The sequence below is a fragment of the Apium graveolens genome, chromosome 2 (genome assembly GCF_009905375.1).
Source record: "Apium graveolens cultivar Ventura chromosome 2, ASM990537v1, whole genome shotgun sequence".
NCBI classification, from domain to species: Eukaryota; Viridiplantae; Streptophyta; class Magnoliopsida; order Apiales; family Apiaceae; genus Apium; species Apium graveolens.
In genome coordinates, this window is record NC_133648.1 from 214,554,675 (window position 1) to 214,581,249 (window position 26,575).

The 26,575-nt window shown below is 36.0% G+C and overlaps 1 non-coding gene across 1 annotated transcript; it reads right to left on the minus strand.

Moving 5' to 3' along the window:
* Positions 1-22,343: 22,343 nt before the first annotated feature.
* Positions 22,344-22,450, minus strand: LOC141710315 (small nucleolar RNA R71). Its single transcript, XR_012570842.1, has one exon. It is a non-coding gene; the product is annotated as a small nucleolar RNA R71 (small nucleolar RNA).
* Between the last annotated feature and the right edge of the window lie 4,125 nt (positions 22,451-26,575).

The window sequence follows — 26,575 nt, forward strand, 5'->3', positions numbered from 1 at the left end:
AGGTTGCAAGTAAAACTTACTCTTCATAATTTTATTTTTGATTCATTTATTTTTTTCAGAAAATTTAAAGTTCTTAAATTTAAATTTTTCTTAAATATTAATTTATGTTTTATTTTAATTTTTAAGAAAATTCGAAATTCTTGAAAATTAATTTTTTCGTAAATATTTATTTTTGATTAATTTATTTTCTAAGAAAATTAAAAATTTTGAAAATTTAAATTTCTATTAAATATTAAATTAAGGGTATCGAAAGAATTGGTAGATTCAGGATTCCTCCATGCTTTAAGAATGATTTTAAACTTTCGAAAAAAACGAAGATCATGTGCTATTCAGACGAAAAATTCCCGAACACAGATTTTGAAGATAATGATTTTCTTATTCCAATAAAACTGATTTTAAGACCTAAAAAAGAAAATTGTGAAACTTCCTCAAAGGCTTACTCCAAAGGATACCACTGGAATTTCAGATGCGGGAAAATAATGAAATTTCTACGGGTACAAATTTTCTCGAAGATTTTAAGATAGCTCCAATGATTCCAAATTATACACTCACAAAGTGGTTTGTACCAACGCTAAATTTATCCTGGAATCAATGAGTTCATACAGAAAGGCGGGAATTATGGAGGTTAGAGAGAATAGTGGGGACATACAATTATCCCAGGTACATGCATAAAAGTTAGAACCTCAGGACAAAATGTAAGAGTTAATGATAGATGAATCAGAGGAAGCTTGGGTAGAAGTACTTGAGGGACTGGACGTCAGGGCAGTGTTTTACATGTCAGGGAAGTTTAGTCGAATCAGATTCACAAGGAGTACATAAGTTATATCTAAAGATCAAACCTATCTATTTTGAAGCAGAGACTTTTACAGATTCAATTCAAGAGGTGATTACAAGATTGAGATTGGGACAAAAACAAGATTTGATAGTTACAGTTCTAATAAGATATATGTGTCAAGTAACTATCAGGGGTTTGCTACAACAGAATAAGAAGATTGACAAATAAGGATGAGTAGGGACTCAGTTGACGAGTTGAGACAAAGGTACAATATTTTCTTAGGGAAGCAACCAGTCAAAACTTATAGTGCATAGGGAAAGAGTTGGGATGGATCAGATGATGAGAAGGAAGATCATGAATATCTTGCTTCTATAGCAATCTCTGACGATGGTCCAACTCACATATCTCAGGTTTCAATTTCTTGAACCACTGCGATATTTTGCTCTCAATATTCAATGCATGTTAAGATCTTAGTGTTTAAATGTTTAACACTCGCACAAGCATGATAATATCACATATAGATAATGCTGAAGTAGTTCACTAGATTATTTTTCTGGTAACTAGGATTGATGGTTAACTTGTGCATGTTACTTTAGATGATCTTAAATATATGTTTGAATATTTGTTGAACATGAATAATTGATTTAGTGAGATATATATTTTCCAGCATATAAGACCTTTGTTTATGCATATTTTTGGTATCCTATTACAATGTGATTTATTCATTTGATCTGAATTGTTTGTTAAGATGTATTTGTTTATAACTGGATTGAGATAGCTAGATGAGATACATCAACAGGATTGGACTAGATAGAATTAGTGATTTATTTGTTAATTCCATTTGTTCCATATTATGCCTATCTTGCTTAATTCTTATGTGTAATGTTTCTGAATGAATGCCATATATTATTAATATAATGCTTGCTTATTTCAATGCCATGAATGCATCTCTTAGTACTTGCATTAATTAGAGGAAAATCATGTTTAAGAATTACAATAGGGCAAAGATTGAAAGTCCTCCTTATGTAAGGTTGTAACCATTTTTCCCTAGCCTAGAGACAAATTTGTCAAGGGTATTAAAATAGAGAAAATGGCTAGTCAAAGATAAGAATTAGCATGATAAGGTTGTAGCTATTGTTATCTCTATTTATAGTAAAATCTCTAATCCATCTGGACCCAAACTGATAAGTTGGGTACCAAGAACTGTTAATCCATTTGTGAGTGCAGGACATAACAGTTTAATTGTTTCATATGTATTCTTGATAATTCATACTCAAGGAATATGATCAAAGAAAGAGCCTCATAATCGAATGTGATTAATAAAAGCTATTCCGTCAATAATCTTTGGAGATGACATCAAAGGTTTTCACTACGGGACAAGCTATACCGAAACAGGGATGTCATCATGGACTCAATAATTGGTATCACTGATAACAACTAATCATTGGTGTCACTGATAACATGAAGCATCTTTATTGCTAGAGAATCAAGGCACAAATCCTCTAATCAGACGATTCTGCATCAAAGGATAAAACGTCAATTCAACGAAGGATTAGTGTCTCATCTGAAGAAGGAAGGTTGTGAAGCTTGATCTTGTTGAGTGGCATTTATGACACTTTATAACACTCTGTAAATCTTTGAATTGGTGTTTTGTACTCAAGTTTTTAGTGTTTTTAACGTGTTTTTGTAGTATTTTTGCATTTCAGGCATTTATCAGGAATACAGGTGAATTAGCATTGTTTGGATGCTAATATGGTGTTAGGATGGTGTCTAGAATAAAAGCTCATGAAAAGACCCGCGCAAATTAGCAAGAAAAGAAAGAAGTCAAAAATTTCTCCAGAGAGACGGCGCGCCCGCGCTGTGATAGCGCGCGGCCGCGCCTAAAGAGCAGAATGTCAGCACGCCCGCGACCGCGCTAGTTCGGAAAATAAAATCCTGTTTCTTCTGGAATTTTGATCCGCTGGACTTCAACTCTACATGAGCTACTATATATACATAACTTGTAACACCCCCAAATCGGGGGTCGGGGGTCCGGGTTGTCACGAGTTCCATTTCCCTTAATAACACACAATCTTAATAAATAATCAACTATTCTGTACTGTGACCCCACCATAAACACACACACCACAAGTTATAGTCTCAGAGATGAATATCCAAAAATAATCACAAGTCGTTTTATTCCACAATTATATGCCAATACACCTTAAAAGGGTTTCAGAATAAATTTACATTTCTTTGCCATTATTACAATTCATAAATATACATAAATCTGGTTCATCAATAGTTGAAAACATAGCCTATTGGTAGCTCCTACCTCAGCTACGGCGGCATCAACGCTTCCAGAAAACTGCGGAACATTTTCTAACCGCTTGCGAATTGGAAGCTTGGTTCTATTCATCTTGTCTATCTGATGTTGTGTGATGAAAGAAGAAAGCAAGGGTGAGCAACAAGCCCACTAAAATAATATGTATAATGATTTACAATATTTGAGCATTCTCATAGTACTAATGAAAGTCTTGGTCAAGAAGAAATGAACCAAGTTTGATATCTTACCGCGACCAAGTCGCAAAATATTCAGTATATATGTACATATATATATACTTTTCACAATCTTTGAAATCCTCTGACATGTATAATATACACAGAGTTCCCGTCTATAACTGTATAAAATATCGTTACAAGGTGATCTCATATATCTAACCTTGTCTAACGTTTTTCCGAAAATATTTGACATGCACAAAATAATCATTTACTAGATATAAGTTTAAAAGATGAAGTTACAAGATACTCCAATATATTTATATCCGAATACTACTTGAACTACCACCGTTCAAGTTATAATTAGTTTCAAAAGTTTATCACCCAGATGAGACTACAAGATAAGACTTGAATAGATTCAATCCTTGAAATATCAATATAAATAATGAAGTTATGAGATACTTCATTAAGTCCCGATATATATATATACACCTATATATATATACATTTCATACACTCCTTGAAAACCTCTGTTATGAAAATTATAAACAGAGTTGCATTATCCAATAAATTTTGGAAAGGAGAAAACCTTGGCATAAACCTGATATCTTGCTGATCAGGCAAAGATACCAATAAGTAACCTTTTCTACTAGAGTGATGAATCCCCCACCGGTCATCACCCTGGCCACATAAGAACCTTGTGCTGGACCGCCACCCGGCCTCTTACGCGTTGATGGACTGCCACCCAGCCACTTATACTTTGATAGACCGTACCCCGGCCTGTCGCTTATGCCGACTCAATTAGAGGGACTTACTTCCCGAACGTTGGGCAAGTAATCAAATTGTTTTCTCAAAACAGCAACCACGTTACGAATGTAAAATACACCACAGAGCCGGATCCCCCAGGTTTTGAGCGAGTATTTAAATCCCCTTCGAAAGGAGGATCTTAAATATAAAAGAATGAGTTTTGGGATCCGCCCTAACTTTTAGAAATCATTTTGAAGACTCGAAAACATTTTTAAGAATGTTTGGAGTACTGCTGATTTATTAAAATTAATCAGTCCCGATATATTAGAAATACCTGAATATTATTATTTAAATAATATTCTCATAAAGATAATCCTTATAAAAATAATCGAAGTAGAAGTTTTAAAACTCATACTTGAAATGAATATTAAATAACCAAATATATACTTATACGAAAGTACTATCTTTATTTGAATAATCAAAAATAAGTTTGATTATCGAAACATTATTCTTTAATAAAATAAAGAATATTATTAAATAATAAGCAGAGTCATAATACCTCGAATGAATATTATAAATAATATTCATTAAATAAAATAAACGTAGTCATACATCCTCAAATGAATATCCAATTAATAATCATTAAATAGAATAAACCGAGTCATAAGTCCTCGAATGAATATTCAAATAATATTCATTAAATAAAATAAAGTTATCGAATAAACCTTATTCGATCAATAGTTTTGAAAACTATATCCCCATATATATAAATATATATATATATATAATATACTCGGGAATATCGACTCCCGGTTTAGAAATATGTTCACCTTTGGGTCCTCTATACTAAGGGTAAACGCAACTACTGCTTATTTCTAGCATATGTATTATGCAACTATAAGCATTGAAACCACCAGATAGATAACCAGATTACGAAACAGACATGCATATATACCATATCAGCATGCTTCAATATATCGCAAAATTTGCTAATAACAATCATGCACTTATCACAAGATAATGCATATACATATATTTACATCACAACAACAGTATAACGGGTAGAAAACTTGCCTGAGTGCTCCCGGATAGACTTAAGCTTAGAGTGGGTCCGATAACCTATGAACAACAACATAAGTCGGAATTAAACCCCGGTCGCTTATGAAACTAGACTTTAACCATTTAGAGTCCTAACGTTCGCTTTCGCGCTTAACGATTTACTTAAGTCGCTCGAGTACCTTCGGCTCCACCATTTTTAATAAATTAACCATTAAAAGTTTTAAGGCGATTCTTTCGCGAGTACCTTACCAACTGCCTAATCCACTTTACATAATTGTTTCTTACCCCAATTAGTCATTTAAGGTCCTTAACCAAGGTTTCAAAGTAAGGCGAGGGGTAATGGTTCGGTCGCGAAACACCGTTACTTAAAACGGTCGTTTCTCCTAAACCGTACATCGGATTCAAACGAACCACATATCAAAACGAAGCTCGTAACATGAACTATCTAATCATGGCAATGGTCAAAACCTAGCAGTGAGTTCACGTGTCCTAATGTTAAGAACAAAAACAGCCTAAAGTAAATCAGACATTACGACGTCTATGTTTACGCGATTACCCAATTTTAAAACACTCCAATTCAACCCACAATCAATCCACAATCACAACCCAATTAAAACTCCATCATACTACATCATAACAGCCCCAACAACTCAACATTAACAATTTATACTTATTCCCCACATGAACTAAAAGCTTTACTTAAGTTCTTTAACTAATCAACAAGATTTACAACTCCAAACACATCACAAAACCAACCAATCTCTAAATACACAATAACCATGCCTCTCATGAACCATACCAAACATACTAACTCTAATTTATACAAAAGTAGGGCTAGGGTATGAGATTATACCTTCCTTGGTGAGTAAAAGTACTAGGGAGCTTGGAATCACCCTTGAAAATCCTTACCAAAGCTATATCTAAACAAAAACACAAGATCAAAATTTCAAGTTCTTGAAAAACACTATTCATCAAGAACTTTGATGAATTGATTAGCTATGATAATCATGGAATCTTGAGCTTAAACTTATGGCTCATCTAAGTTATGAATTATAGAAGCTAAAGAAACAAACCTCTTGAATTATGAAGGTGTGTAGCTTAAGTTTTGAAAAATTTCCCTTGCTTTTCCATGGAAAAGCCGAGAGCTTGATGAAGAAAATGGGGTGTTTGTGTTTTTTTGTGATTTGTTTTGATTTGCCTTGGTTGGTTGACTTTTGTTTTGCTTTAATCATTTTTAACCATGAAAAAAAATTGTGTGGTTATAAATCAACCACACCTCCTTCCCTTATGTCATGCTTATGTCACCTTTCCTATGTCATCTTGTTGGTTTGATGACATCATCATCCCTAACCTCCTTGATTAACTCTTAATTGCTTGCCTAATGACCGCTGATCTGTTATACGGTTCGCTTAACTGTCGTTCTCATTTATCGTTTGAGGGATCATACCCGGGATTTTATTACTTGGGTTCCCTTAACCTTTCTCAATACATTATATTCCTTTTATGATCCTCTCTTATAATCCTTGAATTTAAATCCTTTCAATCATGTTACCTTATACTCAATTCTTTCGGTATCTGGTGGATTCTCGGGAAAAATCAAAAGGTTCAAATTTGGATTCTGACGATCTTTACATACACTTATATACCACATAGAGTACTAATAATATCCCAGAAGATCAATAAAAGAACCCCTACATAGTGTGGCATGAAAAGTTTTCTTATTCAGCATAACACTATTCATAAGGGTTTCAAAAATTCCAAAAATTGGGGTTATTACAGTCTCCCCTCCTTAAAAGGATTCCGTCCCGGAATCAGATAGAAAATGAATAGGGATACTCTCTTAGCATTGCACTTTCTAACTCTCGAGTAAATTTTCCCACATTGTGGTCCTACCACCAAACTCTGCCTAGTTTGATAACCCTTCTCCTAAGCACTTGTTTCTTTTCGATCTATAACCCTTTCTGGTTGCTCCATATAGGTTACGTCTGGTTGCATGCCTATGCGCTCATATGCCCCTATTTGTCTGGCATCCGAATTATACTTCCTTAACATTGATACGTGGAACACGTTATGACTTGCTACATGTTCGGGGGTAGGGCTAGCTCATATGCTAACTTCCCAATACGTCTTAATATATCCAAGGTTCCAACAATTTGTGGACTTAAACTTTCCTTTCTTTCCAACCCTCATCAATTCCTTTTTAAGGGAATACTTTTAACAATACAAGGTTCCCTCCTTCATACTCTTTGTCCTTTCATTTGTCAAATCAACATACTTCTTATGTCCATCTTGGGCTACTCCCAGCCGTCCTCTGATTAGATCTATTATATTCTTGGTCCTTTGGACCACTGCTGGTCCGAGCATCTTGCGCTCTACTACTTCATCCTAACATAAGGGAGATCGACAATTTCTTCCCTCAAAGATCTCATAAGACGACATCTCGATACCTGACATATGATCTATTATCGTGAGAAAACTCATCCGCGTTAAGTGATCATTCCAAATTCTTCCAAGTCTATTGCACATACTCTTATTATAGCTTTTAGCATTAGAGCTTTTGCTTCTCAATACCCATTCATTTCCAGTTCGTAATCGCTACTACCTTTCGTTCCTAATATTATACTGGTTACACCTTTGCTCGTTAGCATTCTATAACCTTTTAATAATCGCGTCAACCTTAGTATCACGAACGCGTTAGAATCGGAGTACCACCATACTTGGTACCACTTCCTCTCTAGCTGCCTCCATCTTCGAAAGCTTGGTCTTTCATATAGAAGTAAAATAATTTATTGAGAGATCACTATGATCATGAACACTTGTTACATTGCATAGTTAGTACAGAAGGTGGCCAACCTTTAGTACTTGACAAGCAATTAAACAATAGATGGTATCCTACTCGGCTTCTATCACACGGATAGATAGTTTTTCGGCAATACCTCCCCTTCTGGAAGGGTTGTTTTTCTCAGTTTATATGAAATGAAAAGAAGAGAAAAGAACGAATTGAAGAGAATTGTATATATGAAAAAAAATATACTGCCACAAAATATCTGGCTTGGAACCTACCTCTGAACTATAGAGGTTTGTCATAGGAGAACAAAACATATGTATATATATATCAACATCAAGTATTATCGCATCGCATTTTGCATGCTTAAATATTTTTGCTATTCCGTCCATCATTCTATGGACCCATGCTCTTCCTCGAGCTTATACTCAATCACTTTTGAAACTCCCTTGACATCGAAAATCGAATCTGGAATCTCATTCTATACATCATCGTTACTAGAATTCTATGCTTGCACCGTAACCTTCCTCGTATAGTAATACGACTCTCTATTGATAAGAATGAATAAGTATTCAATAGGTAGATAATCTACTTAATTAGTCTATCAATGATAATTTATACACCACCACGACCCGATTAGTGGTACTCAATCTCAACATCCATTCCAATACAACTCTCACGGTTGTAATCGACTCATTACTCGCAGAATCATTGCTGCACTACTAGGGTCCACCGTTGACCTACTGTAATCATTCATTTTCCATGAAGTCTTAATAGCTAACTATACGGAGTCCATACATCTCGTATCGAATTCTTCTAAGGAGGTAACATGATCACCATTCATGATTCATGAAGAACTCTCCTGAACTTGACGTACATATGATATGAAGCAGATAAAATTGCAGAAGAGTTTCAATGGAGGCAACGATAGCAGGTTAATACCATTCTTAATCGTATGTCTTTATTGGGAGACATGCATCTCAAAGGTTCGTTTCGTCATTTCGTAACATGGTCCTGGCTTATCTCAAGATAGTACCTTCTAAGATAGATAGCCCGCTCATGGCGATTATACGAATTAAACCTTTACCAAACTACTATTACAGTTGGGTATCGCACAGTCATCAGAAGGAATGTCAATCTTCTAACCCATAATACAACCTTTACGGCTTCAACCATTATCACTGTATTCCTCTGGCACGAGCGCCTATAATTGCTCTCTTACACTTAAAGTGTCGGCCGCCTCTTTGGCCTTTCCTGTTTGTAAAATTTTCCTTACAATCAATGTCGTTTAAACGATCTCCAACTAAATTTTCTACCTCATTTCAATCACTGCTTGTGTGAAGATGTTTTCCTTAAAATCTGATGAGTAAAAAAAAATACCACCATTTTTTTCCATAAGTTATTGCCTCAGTCTTTAGAGGTTAATCATTGTCACGACTGACTCTCGATCATACTTAGGACGTCTCTTATCTGGGGTCCTTCTTATTTTCACCATTCTTGACCTTTGTTGGGTTCAACCTATACTTTCTCATGGTTTAACATGTGCCCCACCTGGCATTATTATTACTTCATATTTCCTTTATCAAAATTCCTATTCTTGAGAATTTTAAATATTACCTTTCTCCTTGTAAAACCTCTAAGGTTATCCTTGAATCGTTCCTCCTGTATTCCCTAGATACAGGGCATATCAAAATACCATATACTAATACTAGAATCATTGTCTATATACTTTTGAAAAATTTCTCCACTGATTCTTTAAAGGTTGTTGTTACCTTAATCCTTTCCAATTCATACTGTCAAAACTCATACTATCCCTATTAAGGGTGAAATGCCAACCTTTATGCATTCCCCTAGGATTCATTTTAAGTTACCGATGTTCTATCCTTAATTCCACCTTTAAAAAGGTACATGCATCCTTCCATGGATAAATCAAGTCATGTATTCCTGATAAGGGTGTCTTATTCAATCATTTGCACCTCAATAGTATATGCCTAATTTCACAATAACATCTGTATTCAAAATGAGGTCAATCAATATGGCCTCCAAAAGATAACAACGGTTATCCGCTTTTCTTGCCTAATTTGGTAACGATAACAAGGATGTTCTGGAAGATATTGGTCATGTTCAACGTGAACTTCTTCTTAATAATTCCTCATTTACTTTTGTTGTTTATCTCAACAGTCATCTCAATATTGGGATGTCTTTCATACCTGGCGTCTCCCTTTCTGGGTATCATGCCACCGGTCTTTCACTTCACATTCTTGAAGGTCACTTCCTTCATCCAATTTTCCTAATTTCTTACTTTCTTGTCTCCTCAGTCTATCCGTGTCTCGTTATTTATCCATCGATCTATCTCAAAGTTTCATCGAATACTGTCAACTTCAAGGGAATTAACTATACGTATCGCTTACGCCTTCAAACCTTGAATTTATCTCATGATCAGTCACCATCGCGCTGATGATGACACACTTCTCTATATTTATTGCAAGGGTTTCTTAGGGTTTCCCATACCTAACTCCCTTATCACTTCTCAACTCTATTTCCTTTATATCCCTTTATATTTCTACCCTTTTCAGTCTTTTATTTTCGTTTCCATTACAACCATTACATGAACCAACACAACATAAGCATTGATTTCAAACATCCCGTCATTCTAGATTTATGTCCGCAAAACGAATCTTGACAACTTTTATAACTTAAATTCATAATTCATCATACTTGTCCGCTTTTGTTCTAGCTCTAAAGTTTTTATACTACCTCCATAACCTTGGGAAGTACTTTCCCGAAAACAATTGTCTGAACTTTAATCAATTTATTATGACCTCTGGCTCCGTGCCTTTCTTGGTCTTTCACCAGCGGGTGGCATCTCTCTTAGGAGGGTAAGTGACAAAACAGTCTTTTGTGATTCGTTAATCATTTAGAATCTCAAATAATTTCTATATTTCCTTTATCCAGGCTCTTGCCTCGACTGGGTTCGCTTGTTCCTTGGAACTCTGAGAGCTTAGCGACTTAAAGGTCATGAAAGAATTTCCTACCGCATTGTTTCCTCAAGGTGGTGGTTGGGGATAATAGTCTAAGTTCTTTTTAGACAGGTCCATGAATTGTCGTATAGGAGTACCGTCTCGGGTCTCCTTTCCTTACTCGACTTTCTGTTTCCTTAGTATGAAATGTTTCGTCCTTCTCCCATACTTGGGGTTATCTTATACGTTAAAATCCTTATTTTCCACTCCATTATGTTATGGGTTCCTTCTATCTTGATGGCGACCTCCCTGTCTATCACGTTTAGGGTTTGCTCTAAATCTTATTCCTCAAACTAGCTTTCATCTAAGATTTCATCTTTAAGCTCTTGAACATTTGGAACCCAAATTCTGTAGGAATACCTCATTATTCCCTTATCATCTTTCTCGGTATTAATCTTTTATCTAATTGTTGGCTCTCTGCCTTCATTCATCACTTTTTCTGGCACAATATGTTCTTTTCCGATAATTCGGACTATATTGCAATCTCAAACATCTTTTCGGTACCGGCTCCGGTTACCTTCACTTCTATTTCCATTTTCTCAAAATATCTTATAAACTTTCCCAAATACATTATCATCTTGAGTCTCTCCTTTTTACTAAGGGCATCGGCCACCACATTGGCTTTCCCCGAATGATAAAGAATCTCCCAATCAATATTCTTGATTAGCTCTAACCGCCTCCTCTAGCGTATGTTGAGCTCTTTCTACGTGAAAATGCACTAGAGCACTTATGGCTTAGGTAAGTCTCGCACTTCTCTATATACAAGTAGTGCCTCCAATCTTTAGGGCAAAACTATTGCCACGAGCCCAAGCTCATGGGTGAGGATATCGAATTTTTTATATTCCCTTAATTGTCTTGACGCGTACGCGATTACCTTGTTGTGCTGTATAAGAAGCACCCTAATTCCTTATGTGAAGCGTTACTACGCATCACAAAATCTCCTTTTCCATCCGGCAATGCTATCATAGGGGCCGCCACCAATCTTTGCTTCAGTTCTTAAAAGTTGTTCTCGCATTTCTCTGTCCATTAGAACTTCTCAGTCTTACGAGTAAGCCGCGTTAAAGGGGCTACTATCTTTACAAACTTGAACGAACCTCTAGTAGTGACCGGCCAATCCTACCTCTGGTAGTTGCCCTAACCATGGTTATCCATTCCTCAGTGGTCCTTTATTCATTCTTGTGAGGATCCTTCACAGGATCCTTCTCAGCGATAATCCCTTCTAGGACAACATTCTCAACCGCTACATCCTCAATATGAACATCATCCAGTCCCGTGTTAGGACGCTCTATCGGATCCACAATCTGATCTCCAATAACTAATAAAACATCATCGCGTTGTTGCTCCTCAACCTCAGGGTTCGGAGTCCCGCTACCATATACGGTAACGAACTATGCTCCTATCACGATATTTATAAAGGTTCCCATAAGGGTTTTAACTGTCAATACTACGTTAGGTAGCCGGACTATGAACTTGGCAAGAGTTCTTATTATCTTAATGAACTTATTATCTTAACGTCACATCATCTCCGAGGTTTATAACGCTTAGCTCTGATACCATTTCTGTAACACCCCCAAATCCGGGGTCGGGGATCCGGGTTGTCACGAGTTCCATTTCCCTTAATAACACATAATCTTAATAAATAATCAACTATTCTGTACTGTGACCCCACCATAAACACACACACAACAAGTTATATTCTCAGAGATGAATATCCAAAAATAATCACAAGTCGTTTTATTCCACAATTATATGCCAATACACCTTAAAAGGGTTTCTGAATAAATTTACATTTCTTTGCCATTATTACAATTCATAAATATACATAAATCTGGTTCATCAATAGTTGAAAACCTAGCCTATTGGTAGCTCCTACCTCAGCTACGGCGGCACCAACGCTTCCAGAAAACTGCGGAACATTTTCTAACCGCTTGCGAATTGGAAGCTTGGTCCTGTTCATCTTGTCTATCTGATGTTGTGTGATAAAAGAAGAAAGCAAGGGTGAGCAACAAGCCCACTAAAATAATATGCATAATGATTTATAATATATAAGCATTCTCATAGTACTCATGAAAGTCTTGGTCAAGAAGAAATGAACCAAGTTTGATATCTTACCGCGACCCAGTCGCAAAATATTCAGTATATATGTACATATATATATACTTTTCACAACCTTTGAAATCCTCTAACATGTATAATATACACAGAGTTCCCGTCTATAACTGTATAAAATATCGTTGCAAGGTGATCTCATATATCTAACCTTGTCTCAACATTTTTCTGAAAATATCTGACATGCACAAGATAATCATTTACTAGATATATAAGTTTAAAATATGAAGTTACAAGATACTCCAATATACTTATATCCGAATACTACTTGAACTACCACCGTTCAAGTTATAATTAGTTTCAAAAGTTTATCACCCAGATGAGACTACAAGATAAGACTTGAATAGATTCAATCCTTGAAATATCATTATAAATAATGAAGTTACGAGATACTTCATTAAGTCCCGATATATATATATACACCTATATATATACATTTCATACACTCCTTGAAAACCTCTGTTATGAAAATTATAAACAGAGTTGCAATATCCAATGAATTTTGGAAAGGAGAAAACCTTGGCATAAACCTGATATCTTGCTGATCAGGCAAAGATACCAATAAGTAACCTTTTCTACTAGTAGATGGATGAATCCCCCACCGGTCATCACCCTGGCCACATAAGGACCTTGTTCTGGACCGCCACCCGACCTCTTACGCGTTGATGGACTGCCACCCAGCCACTTACACTTTGATAGACCGTACCCCGGCCTGTCGCTTATGCCGACTCAATTAGAGGGACTTACTTCCCGAACGTTGGGCAAGTAATCAAATTGTTTTCTCAAAACAGCAACCACGTTACGAATGTAAAATTACACCACAGAGCCGGATGCCCCAGGTTTTGAGCGAGTATTTAAATCCCCTTCGAAAGGAGGATCTTAAATATAAAAGAAAGAGTTTTGGGATCCGCCCTAACTTTTAGAAATCATTTTGAAGACTCGAAAACATTTTTAAGAATGTTTGGAGTACTGCTGATTTATTAAAATAAATCAGTCCCGATATATTAGAAATACCTGAATATTATAATTTAAATAATATTCTCATAAAGATAATCCTTATAAAAATAATCGAAGTAGAAGTTTTAAAACTCATACTTGAAATGAATATTAAATAACCAAATATATACTTATACGAAAGTACTATCTTTATTTGAATAATCGAAAATAAGTTTGATTATCGAAACATTATTCTTTAATAAAATAAAGAATATTATTAAATAATAAGCGGAGTCATAATACCTCGAATGAATATTATAAATAATATTCATTAAATAAAATAAACGGAGTCATACATCCTCAAATGAATATCCAATTAATAATCATTAAATAGAATAAACCGAGTCATAAGTCCTCGAATGAATATTCAAATAATATTCATTAAATAAAATAAAGTTATCGAATAAACCTTATTCGATCAATAGTTTTGAAAACTATATCCCCATATATATAAATATATATATATATATATATATAATATACTCGGGAACATCGACTCCCGGTTTAGAAATATGTTCACCTTTGGGTCCTCTATACTAAGGGTATACGCAACTACTGCTTATTTCTAGCATATGTATTATGCAACTATAAGCATTGAAACCAACAGATAGATAACTAGATTATGAAACAGACATGCATATATACCATATCAGCATGCTCCAATATATCGCAAAATTTGCTAATAACAATCATGCACTTATCACAAGATAATGCATATACATATATTTACATCACAACAACAGCATAACGGGTAGAAAACTTGCCTGAGTGCTCCCGGATAGACTTAAGCTTAGAGTGGGTCCGATAACCTATGAACAACAACATAAGTCGGAATTAAACCCCGGTCGCTTAAGAAACTAGACTTTAACCATTTAGAGTCCTAACGTTCGCTTTCGCGCTTAACGATTTACTTAAGTCGCTCGAGTACCTTCGGCTCCACCATTTTTAATAAATTAACCATTAAGGGTTTTAAGGCGATTCTTTTGCGAGTACCTTACCAACTACCTAATCCACTTTACATAATTGTTTCTTACCCCAATTAGTCATTTAAGGTCCTTAACCAAGGTTTCAAAGTAAGGCGAGGGGTAATGGTTCGGTCGCGAAACGCCGTTACTTAAAACGGTCGTTTCTCCTAAACCGTACATCGGATTCAAACGAACCACATATCAAAACGAAGCTCGTAACATGAGCTATCTAATCATGGCAATGGTCAAAACCTAGCAGTGAGTTCACGGGTCCTAATGTTAAGAACAAAAACAGCCTAAAGTAAATCAGACATTTCGACGTCTATGTTTACGCGATTACCCAAATTTAAAACACTCCAATTCAACCCACAATCAATCCACAATCACAACCCAATCAAAACTCCATCCATACTACATCATAACAGCCCCAACAACTCAACATTAACAATTTATACTTATTCCCCACATGAACTAAAAGCTTTACTTAAGGTCTTTAACTAATCAACAAGATTTACAACTCCAAACACATCACAAAACCAACCAATCTCTAAATACACAATAACCATGCCTCTCATGAACCATACCAAACATACTAACTCTAATTTATAGAAAAGTAGGGCTAGGGTATGAGATTATACCTTCCTTGGTGAGTAGAAGTACTAGGGAGCTTGGAATCACCCTTGAAAATCTTTACCAAAGCTATATCTAAACAAAAACACAAGATCAAAATTTCAAGTTCTTGAAAAACACTATTCACCAAGAACTTTGATGAATTGATTAGCTATGATAATCATGGAATCTTGAGCTTAAACTTATGGCTCATCTAAGTTATGAATTATAGAAGCTAAAGAAACAAACCTCTTGAATTATGAAGGTGTGTAGCTTAAGTTTTGAAAAATTTCCCTTGCTTTTCCTTGGAAAAGCCGAGAGCTTGATGAATAAAATGGAGTGTTTGTGTTTTTTTGTGATTTGTTTTGATTTGCCTTGGTTGGTTGACTTTTGTTTTGCTTTAATCATTTTTAACCATGAAAAAAAATTGTGTGGTTATAAATCAACCACACCTCCTTCCCTTATGTCATGCTTATGTCACCTTTCCTATGTCATCTTCTTGGTTTGATGACATCATCATCCCTAACCTCCTTGATTAACTCTTAATTGCTTGCCTAATGACCGCTGATCTGTTATACGGTTCGCTTAACTGTCATTCTCGTTTATCGTTTGAGGGATCATACGGATCATACCCGGGATTTTATTACTTGGGTTCCCTTAACCTTTCTCAATACATTATATTCCTTTTATGAGCCTCTCTTATAATCCTTGAATTTAAATCCTTTCAATCACCTTATACTCAATTCTTTCGGTATCTGGTGGATTCTCGGGAAAAATCAAAAGGTTCAAATTTGGATTCTGACGATCTTTACATACACTTATATACCACATAGAGTACTAATAATATCCCAGAAGATCAATAAAAGAACCCCTACATAGTGTGGCATGAAAAGTTTTCTTATTCAGCATAACACTATTTATAAGGGTTTCAAAAATTCCAAAAATTGGGGTTATTACATAACTTATGCTCATTTTTATAAGAAGACGTACCAGAGCTTAAGGTGAAGACCGTAAGAAGACCGTAGAGCACAAATCAACCAAGGCGAAGAAGATCTAGTTTATTCTTGTGATCCTTTATTTTACGTTGTAACTTTGGATGCTAGTTTTCTTATTCGTAAACCTATACTCATGTTTCGTACTTGGTTTTATTTAAGTACAAAGAATACATTTATTATACAATGCTTTCATCAGAACCCACGTTGATGATGAGTCTGATTATGGGCTAATCGTTATCGTGGGGTTCTAACGGATTTATTTATTGATTCTTTAGTTAAATCATTTCGATGCCTTAGTGTGTGGTGATTGTATGATAACCTAGTATATTTGTGCTTATTCGTCTTATTAGCGTCGCGAACTTATAATATAGTGTGTTAATCTTTAATGAAGTAAAAGTGAATTTAAGGGTTTAGAACTTGCCATGCTATCATAGGTTCATGCATTTGTTATGCATGATTCGTAGGTAACTTTAACCATCTTACTTACCCTATGTAATCACGATAGATAACTTGTGCATTAAATCATTATGTTGTCAAATTCTATAGACATATAGTGTCTCAATATAATTGGTGTCTATTCAGCTTCTATCTCTTTTTTAGATGTCTAGTAGTATGGTATTCGTGCAACGAAAGTTGGCGTTTATCAGTTTCGTGTGATCTGATTAGTGTCATCACCATTACATAATAAGGTTAAGAACGAAAAGGCTATTGAATGAAGTATTTAATGAAGTTAGAATATCGTGTTTGTGTCATATATTATTCAACTCTCTTTAATCTACTAGATTATGTTCTTTAGTATAATCTCTTAGTTAATTGTAGTTATAAACAACCTCAATTTGTTAATCGTCTTGGCATTGGATAATAGCCATACGAGTGTTGCATAGATACATTGATTAAAATTAACCTAAACCAGCTCTTGTGGGAACGAACTAGAATTTATTCTATATTACTTGCGATCGCGTATACTTGCATGAATATTAGCGCGTGTTCTAGCCCTAACAAGTTTTTGGCGCCGCTGTCGGGGACTTCGGTGTTAATTTTTAGTTTATGTGTTTGTCTTCATTAGCCGTTAAAGTTCAGTGACTCGAACATTGTTACTTACTTATTTCTTTGACTTGTTTTAAGTAATCTAGCGAGCGTGTATGCATACGCGTTCTTGGTCTCGTAAGGGAACACTGGATCAAGATGAGGAAGAAGTTGTAGTCGAGGAGAAAGTTAAAGAAGATATCCTAGTTGAGAAAGAAGAAGAGGTTTTTATTGCAATGGGAGAACCAGAAGCAAACCCAAAGGCTTTGATGGACTACTCTCAACCAAAGATCAATGATATTCAATCTAGCATTGTTGTAATAACCCCAATTTTTGGAATTTTTGAAACCCTTATGAATAGTGTGTTGTTGATTATGCTGATTAAGAAAACTTTTCATGCCACACTATGAAGGGGTTCTTTTATTGATCTTCTGGGATATTATTAGCACTCTATGTGGTATATAAGTGTATGTAAAGATCGTCAGAATCCAAATCCGAACACTTTGATTTTTCCCGAAAATCCACCAGATATCGAAAGAATTGAGTATAAGGTAACAGGATAAAAAGGATTTAAATTCAAGGATTGTAAGAGAGGATCATAAAAGGAATTTAATGTATTGAGAAAGGTTAAGGGAACCCAAGTAATAAGATCCCGGGTATGATCCCTCAAACGATAAATGAAAACGAAAGTTAAGCGAACCGTATAACAGATCATCGATCATTAGCCAAGTAATTAGAAGCTAATCAAAGAGATTAGTGGGGATGATGTCATCAAACCAATGAGGAGGAAAAAGGAGGGAGGGTGACATCACATGGTGACATAAGCATAACCAAACAAAGTGTGTTGTTGGTTGAATTAGAACCACACAAAAATTACCATGGTAAAAAGGTAATAAAACAAATCAAAAGCAATCAACCAAGCCAAAACAATTCATTTCATCAAAATTAGAAGTTGACTTCTCTTCTTCAAGAACAAAAGCTCTCGGCTTTTTCTTCTTAAACCAAGGAAGAAATTTCAAAACCCTAGCTACACACCTTCAAAAATCAAGAGGTTTGTTTCTTTAGCTTCCATAATTCATAACTTAGATGAGCCATAAGTTAAAGCTCAAGATTCCACGATTTACATAGCTAACCAATTCATCAAAGTTCTTGGTAAATAGTGTTTTCAAGAACTAACTTTGTGTTTTCTTATGTTTTCTTCAAGATTCAAGCTTAGTAAAGATAACTAGTGGTTAATTAAAGCTTCCTTATTGATTCTCCACTCTCCAAGGAAGGTATAACCCCTCCAAACCCTAACTTTATTTGAGTAATTAGGTTTAGTTTTGTTGTTATAATTCATGAGAGGCTTGCTTGTTGTGAATGTAGAGATTAATTGGTTTTGTAAAGTTTTTGGAGTGGTAGTTTATGGATTGTTGATTAATGAACTTAAGTGTAGTTTAAATTCATGTTTAAGAATAGTATAAATTGATAATGTGAAGTTGTTGGGGATTTTATGATGTAGTATGAATGGAGTTTTGGTTGGGATGTTGATTGTGAGATGATTGTGAGATGATTTGGAGTGGTTTAAATTTGGGTAATCGCGTAAACATAGCCGTCGTAATGTCCGATTTACTTTAGGCTGTTTTTATTCTTAACATTAGGACCCGTGAACTCACTGATAGGTTTTGACCATTGACATGATTAGATAGTTCATGTTACGAGCTTCGTTTTGATATGTAGTTCGTTTGAATCCGATGAATGGTTTAGGAGAAACGACCGTTTTAAGTAACGGCGTTTCGCGAACGAATCATTACCCCTCGCCTTACTTTGAAACATAGGTTAAAGACCTAAAAGGACTAATTGGAGTATGAAACATTTATGTAAAGTGTGTTAGGCAGTTGGTAAGGCACTCGCGAAAGAATCGCCTTAAAACTCGTAATGGTTAATTTATTAAAAATGGTGGAGCCGAGAGTACTCGAGCGACTTAAGAGAATCAGTAAGCGCAAAGCGAGTGTTAGAGTCTAAATTGGTTAAAGTATAGGTTTATAAGTGACTTTGGTTTAATTCTAACTTATATGTTGTTTATAGGTTACCAGACTCATCCCAAGCCATTTGTAACCCCCAGTCGCTCAGGCAAGTTTTCTACCCGTTATACTGTTGTGGTGATGTATACTTTTGTATATGCATTATCTTGTAATAGATGCATGATGGTTAATTAGCAAATTCTTGCGATATATTGTAGCATGTGATATGGTATATATGCATGCCTGTTTCGTATTCTTGATACATATATCTGTTGATTCAGTTGATGATACATATGCTAGAGATAAGCGGTAATTTGCATATACCCTTAGTATAGGGGACCCAAAGGTGAACTTTTTTCTAAAACCGGGAGTCGATGCTCCCGAGTATAATATATATATATTTATATATATATATATATGAATAGTTTTTAAAACTATGAATCAAATAAGGTTTATTCGATAACCTTATTTTATTAATGAATATTATTTTGAATATTCATTCGAGGGCTTATGACCCCGTTTATTTTATTAATGAATATTATTTTGAATATTCATTCGAGGACTTATGACTCTGATTAATTACTAATTATTATTCTTTATTTTATTAAGGAATAATGTGTCGATGATCAAACTCACTTTGATTATTCAAATAAAGATGGTACTTTCGTATAAGTATATCTTTGGTTATTTAATAATCATTGCAAGTATAAGTTTTAAAACTTCTACTTCAATTAATTTTATAGAGATTATTCTTTATGAGAATATTATTTAAATAATAATTTTCAGATATTTCCTAATATATTGGGACTGATTTATTCCATTAAATCAGCACTACTCCAAACATTCTTAAAAATGTTTGCGAGCCTTCAAAATTATTTTAAAAGTTAGAGCGGACCTCAAAACTCATTTTTTTATATATATATTTAAGATCTTCCTTTCAAAGGGGATTTAAATATTCGCTCAAAACCTGAGGGATCCGGCTCTGTGGTGTGTTTTATATTCGCAACCAGGTTGCTATTTTGATAAAAGAGCTTTGATTACTTACCCAATACTCGGGAAGTAACATTCTTGGAACAAGTTAATCCATTAACAGGCATCGCCTGAGAAATATCGGTAAGTTTTCCTTTCCAACTAGGTACGACTTCTTGGTGGAGCCGTGTCAACAAGTTTCTACTTGGGGAAAGTGGGGACGAGCTTTACGTTTCAGAGTCATGGATTTCATCTGAACTAGGAGTGGCGTAAGTGGTCGAGTGGCGCCGGCCCAGCCTTATATTATGGGCCCAAATGGCCTGGAAGTTCCGCAAGACGGTACATTCCTTAGGAGTCCAGTGTTCGGTTGACAAGTAAATCCGACAGGTTCTCCTCTACATGTAGAAAATGGTGGGGTTATACTACTGCGACTGATCATCGTAAGTGGTCTTCCTGGCACAACAAACTCCCGTAATGAGTTCATCATCCAGTTGGATATTTCTACAACACTACCTAGAGCACCTCGATAGAAAGGCTACGGTTGGGCGATTGTTGAGTGTTGGCAGGGTCAAGCTTTCAAAATGATGTTTGCATCAAATGAAGTATCTCGTAACTTCATTTTATTTTGATGATATTTTAAAGTTTGATTCTATACAAGTTTTGTCTTGTAGCTTAATCTATGGGATAAACTAATTGTAACTTGAACGGTGGTAGTTCAAGTAGTATTCAGAAAAGATATAAGTATATTGGAGTATCTTGTAACTTCATCTTTTAAACTTATATCTAGTAAATGATTATCTTATGCATGACAAAGATTTTCAGAATAACGTTGAGACAAGGTTAGATATATGAGATCACCTTGCAACGATATTTTTATACAGTTATAAACTGGAACTCTGTGTATATTATGCATGGAAGAGGACTTCTAAGATTTTGAAAAGTATATATACATATATACTGAATATTTTGCGACATGGTCATGGTAAGATATCAAACTTGGTTCATTTCTTCTTTACCAAGACTTTCATGAGTACTATGAGAATGCTCATATATTGTAAATTGTTATACATATTCTTTTGGTGGGCTTGTTGCTCACCCTTGCTTTCTTCTTTCATCACACAACATCAGATAGATAAGATGAACAGGACCAAGCTTCCAATTCGCAAGCGGTTAGAAAATGTTCCGCAATTTTCTGGAAGCGTTGATGCTGCCGTAGTTGAGGTAGGAGCTACCAATAGGCTAGGTTTTCAACTATTGATAAACCTGACTTATGTATAATATGAATTGTAATAATGGAAAAGAAATGTAAATTTATTCAGAACCTTCTTGAGGTGTAATGGCTTATTATGTGGAATAAAATGACTTGTATTATTTTTTTGGGTATTCATTTCTGAGACTATAACTTGCGGTGTGTGTGTGTATATTGTGGGGTCACAGTATGCAGTAATTGGTTGATTGTTAAGATTAAGTGTTGTTAAGGGATATGGAACTCGTGACAACCCGAATCCCCGACCCCGGATTTGGGTGTGTTACAATTGTTCGACCAGCCATCTCGGCCAATACCTTTGAGATCAAGTTGAGCACGATTCAGATGATACAGAACTCAGTTCAATTTGGGGGTTCTCTGGTAGAAGACCCCAACATGCACATCAGAGATTTCATCGAGATCTGCGACACTTTCAAGTTCAATGGAGTTTCTGAAGATGCTATGTGTTGGTTACATTCTCTGCCACCAGGGTCTATCACCAAATGGGAGGATCTCGCTCAAAAATTCTTAACTAAATTCTTTCCTATGGCGAAGACTGTTGCGATCATAAATGTACTTACTCAATTTGCTCAGCAATCTGGAGAATCTTTATGTTAGGCTTGGGATCGTTATAAGGAGATGCTTAGGAAGTGCCCCCATCATGGAATGCCTGACTAGATGATCATTAACTGTTTCCATAATGGTTTGGGTGCTACTTCTGCACCCATACTTGATGCAGCATCATGAGGAGCATTATGGGATAAAAGCTACGATGAAGCTTATGAATAGATTGAACTGATGGCAGCAAATGAATACCATAATCCTACTCAGAGACTATCTTAGGGCAAGGTAACAGGAATTCGGGGGTTAGATACAGCTACTGCTATAAGCAGTTTAAGAAGTTTCTGGAGGTGTTCAAGAAACTTCATATCAACATACCTTTCACTGAAGCTCTTGAACAGATGCATAGTTATGCGAAGTTTATGAAAGGTATTCTCTCTCGGAAGATGAAGCTTGATGACTTAGAGACAGTTGCTCTCACGGAGGAATGCAGTGTTGTGCTGTAACAGAAGTTGCCTCCGAAGCTTAAAGATCCTGGAAGCTTCACTATTCCTTGCACTATTGGAAAAGTGTCATTTGACAAATTCTTATGTGACTTGGGAGCTAGCATCAATCTGATGCCTTTGTCAATCTTGAAGAAGTTGGACTTACCTGATCCAAAGCCTACTTATATGACCTTGTAGTTGGTCGGTCGTTCTATTACATATCTGTGAGGTATTGTTGAGGATGTCTTGGTCAAGGTGGATAAACTCATCTTTCCTACCAATTTTGTAATTCTTGATTTCGAGGAGGATAAGAAGATTTCCATAATCTTCAGAAGACCGTTTTTGGCTACTGGCCGAACCTTGATAGATGTGCAGAAGGCTGAGCTCACCATGCGAGTGCTGGATCAGGATGTAACTTTTAATGTGTTCAATGCCATAAAATTCCCTATATAAAATGAGGAGTGCTTAAAGGTGAAGTTGGTCAATTTTGTGGTTACTTCAGAACTTGATCAATTGCTAAGGTCTGATTCCTTAGAAAAGGCCTTGTTGGGGAATTCTGATAGTGAAGATGGTGAAGGTGATGAGCAATTGCAATATCTGAATGCTTCTCCCTGGAAGAGGAAGATGGATATGCCTTTTAAATCTCTTGGAATGGAGGAGCTGAATAAATCTCCAAAGTGCCTCAAGCCATCTATTGAGGAAGCTCCTACACTTGAGCTTAAACCATTACCTGAACACTTAAGGTATGATTTTTAGGTGATGCATCTACTTTGTTTGTTATTATTGCATCTGACCTTTCATGTAGTGATGAGGAAAAACTCTTAAGAATTCTGAGAGAGTTCAAATCGGCAATTGCATGGATGATATCAGATATTAAGGGAATCAGCCCTTCTTATTGTACGCATAAAATTCTGCTAGAGGAAGGTAGCAAGCCTACTATTGAGCAACAAAGAAATATCAATCCGATCATAAAAGAAGTTGTGAAGAAGGAAATTCTCAAATGAATGGATGCAGGGATCATCTATCCCATTTTTGACAGTTCTTGGATGAATCCAGTTCAGTGTGTGCTGAAGAAAAGAGGTATTACCGTTGTTTCTAATGAGAAGAATGAGCTTATTCCTACTCGAACAGTCATGGGGTGGAGAGTTTGAATGGATAATAGGAAGCTAAACAAGGCCACGAGAAAAAGGATCACTTCCCTCTGCCATTTATTGATCAGATGCTTGACAAATTGGCTGGGCATGAGTACTACTATCTTCTGGATGGCTATTCGGGCTATAATCAGATTTGCATTGCTCCGGAAGATCAGGAAAAGACTATTTTCACTTGTCCATTTGGTACTTTCGCCTTTAGAAGAGTTTTGTTTGGGTTGTGTGGAGCACCGACCACGTTTCAGAGATGCATGATGGCTATTTTCTCTGACATGATTGGTCAAAATATGGAGGTGTTCATGGACAACTTCTCTATGTTTGGAGATTCATTTGATGAGTTCTTGCAGAATCTTGGCGACTTTCTTAAAAGTTGTGTTGAGACCAATCTGGTTCTCAACTGGGAGAAATGTCACTTTATAGCGCGACAAGGCATTATTCTTGGTCACAAGGTCTCTAGTAAAGGTCTTGAGGTGGACAAATCCAAGGTGGGGGTCATTGAAAATCTTCCCCCATCAATTTCTGTTAAGGGAGTTCGTAGCTTTCTTGGACATGCGGGTTTCTATAGCCGGTTCATCAAGGACTTTTCAAAAATTTCTAAACTTTTGTGCAAACTTTTGGAAAAGGATGTCCCATTCAAGTTTGATGATGAGTGTCTAGCTGCTTTTGAGTTCCTGAAGAATATTTTAATCATGGAACATGTCATAACTATACCTTATTGGAATGAACCTTTTGAGATGATATGCGATGCAAGTGACTATGGAGTTGGAGCAGTTCTTAGGCTGGGAAAGAACAACATATTTCATGTGGTCTACTATACTAGTAAGACCCTCAATAGTGCTCAACTAAATTATACTACTACTGAGAAAGAACTTTTGGCCATTGTCTACGGTTTTGAGAAGTTTCGATCTTATTTGCTTGAGACGAAGGTGACAGTTTTCACGGATCACGCTGTAATTCGATATTTCGTCTCGAAGAAGGACTCGAAGCCTAGATTGATTAGATGGGTTCTTTTACTTCAGGAGCTTGAATTAGAGATCAAGGACATAAAAGGTATTGAATATCAAGTTGTTGATCATCTCTCTCGTTTGGAAGATCCAAGTGCAACTTCACGGGATAAGACATTGATAAATGAGTCTTTTCCCGATAAGCAGCTGTTTGGAGTGTAAGAGGAAGAACCATGGTTTGCAGACATTGTGAACTAGCTTGTGAGTAATATCATGCCTCCAGACTTGTCGTACGCTCAAAGGAAGAAGTTTCTTTATGAGGTGAAGTGGTACATATGGGATGAACAATATCTGTTTAGGCAAGGAGCTGACCAAATCATCAGGAGATGTATTCCATACAATGAAACGGGGTAGATCTTGCGTGACTGTCATTCGATTGTTTATGGAGGCCACTATGGTGGAGAGAAGAAAACAACTCGTGTCCTTCAAGCAGGATTCTTCTGGCCTACATTGTTTAAGGAAGCGCATCACTTTTTTTTGAAGTGTGATCGATGTCAGCGTGTGGGTAATATGTCCTAGAGGGATGAGATGCCTCTTAATGTGCATCTCGAGGTTGAAGTCTTCGATGTTTGGGGTATCGATTTCATGGGGCCGTTTGTCTCATCTTGCAATAATCAGTATATCTTGCTGGCGGTCGATTATGTGTCGAAATGGGTTGAAGTCAAGGCTTTGCCAACAAATGATGCGAATGTAGTGCTTAATTTTCTGCATAAGCATATATTCACACGATTTAGGACTCCAAGAGTCATAATCAGTGATAAGTGACCACATTTTTACAATCGCAAGTTCACTGCCATGATGCAAAGGTATAATGTGAATCATCGCATTGCTACAGCCTACCATCCTCAGACTAACGGTCAAGCTGAGGTGTCTAACAAGGAGATCAAGCGTATTTTAGAGAAAGTTGTGTGTTCATCAAGGAAGGATTGGTCTTTAAAGCTTGATGAAGCTGTTTGGGTATATAGAACAGCATACAAGACTCCGTTGGGAATGTCACCATTTTAGTTGGTTTAAGGGAAAGGGTGTCATTTGCCTCTAGAGCTCGAGCATAAAGCATATTGGGCTTTGAAGAAGTTGAACCTTGATTTGGATGCATCTGGTAAGAAGAGAATGCTTCAATTGAATTAACTCCACGAATTTCGGCTTCAAGTGTATGAAAATAACAAAATATACAAGGAGAAAGTCAAGAGGTGGCACGATAGAGGTTTAATGCTCAAGTCATTTGTGCCGGGACAATAAGTTCTTTTATTTTACTCTCGTCTCCGTCTTTTTTCTGGAAAATTGAAGTCGAGATGGTCCGGGCCTTTCATAATCAAAATTGTGTTTCCGCATGGAGCTGTGGAAATTTTTGAGAATAATCCAGGCTAACATTCAAGGTAAATGGTCAGAGGTTGAAGCACTACTATTGGGATATGACAAACTGTGAGGTGGTTAGTGTCGTTTTATTGTCTACTTGATCTCGAGATTCTACGTCAAGCTAACGACGTAAACCAAGTGCTTCTTGGGAGGCAATCGAAGTTTGTTGTACATTAGTACGTAGAGGAAGCAGAAAGAAAAGAAAAAACACAAAAAAATCAGGGCCAACTACAGTA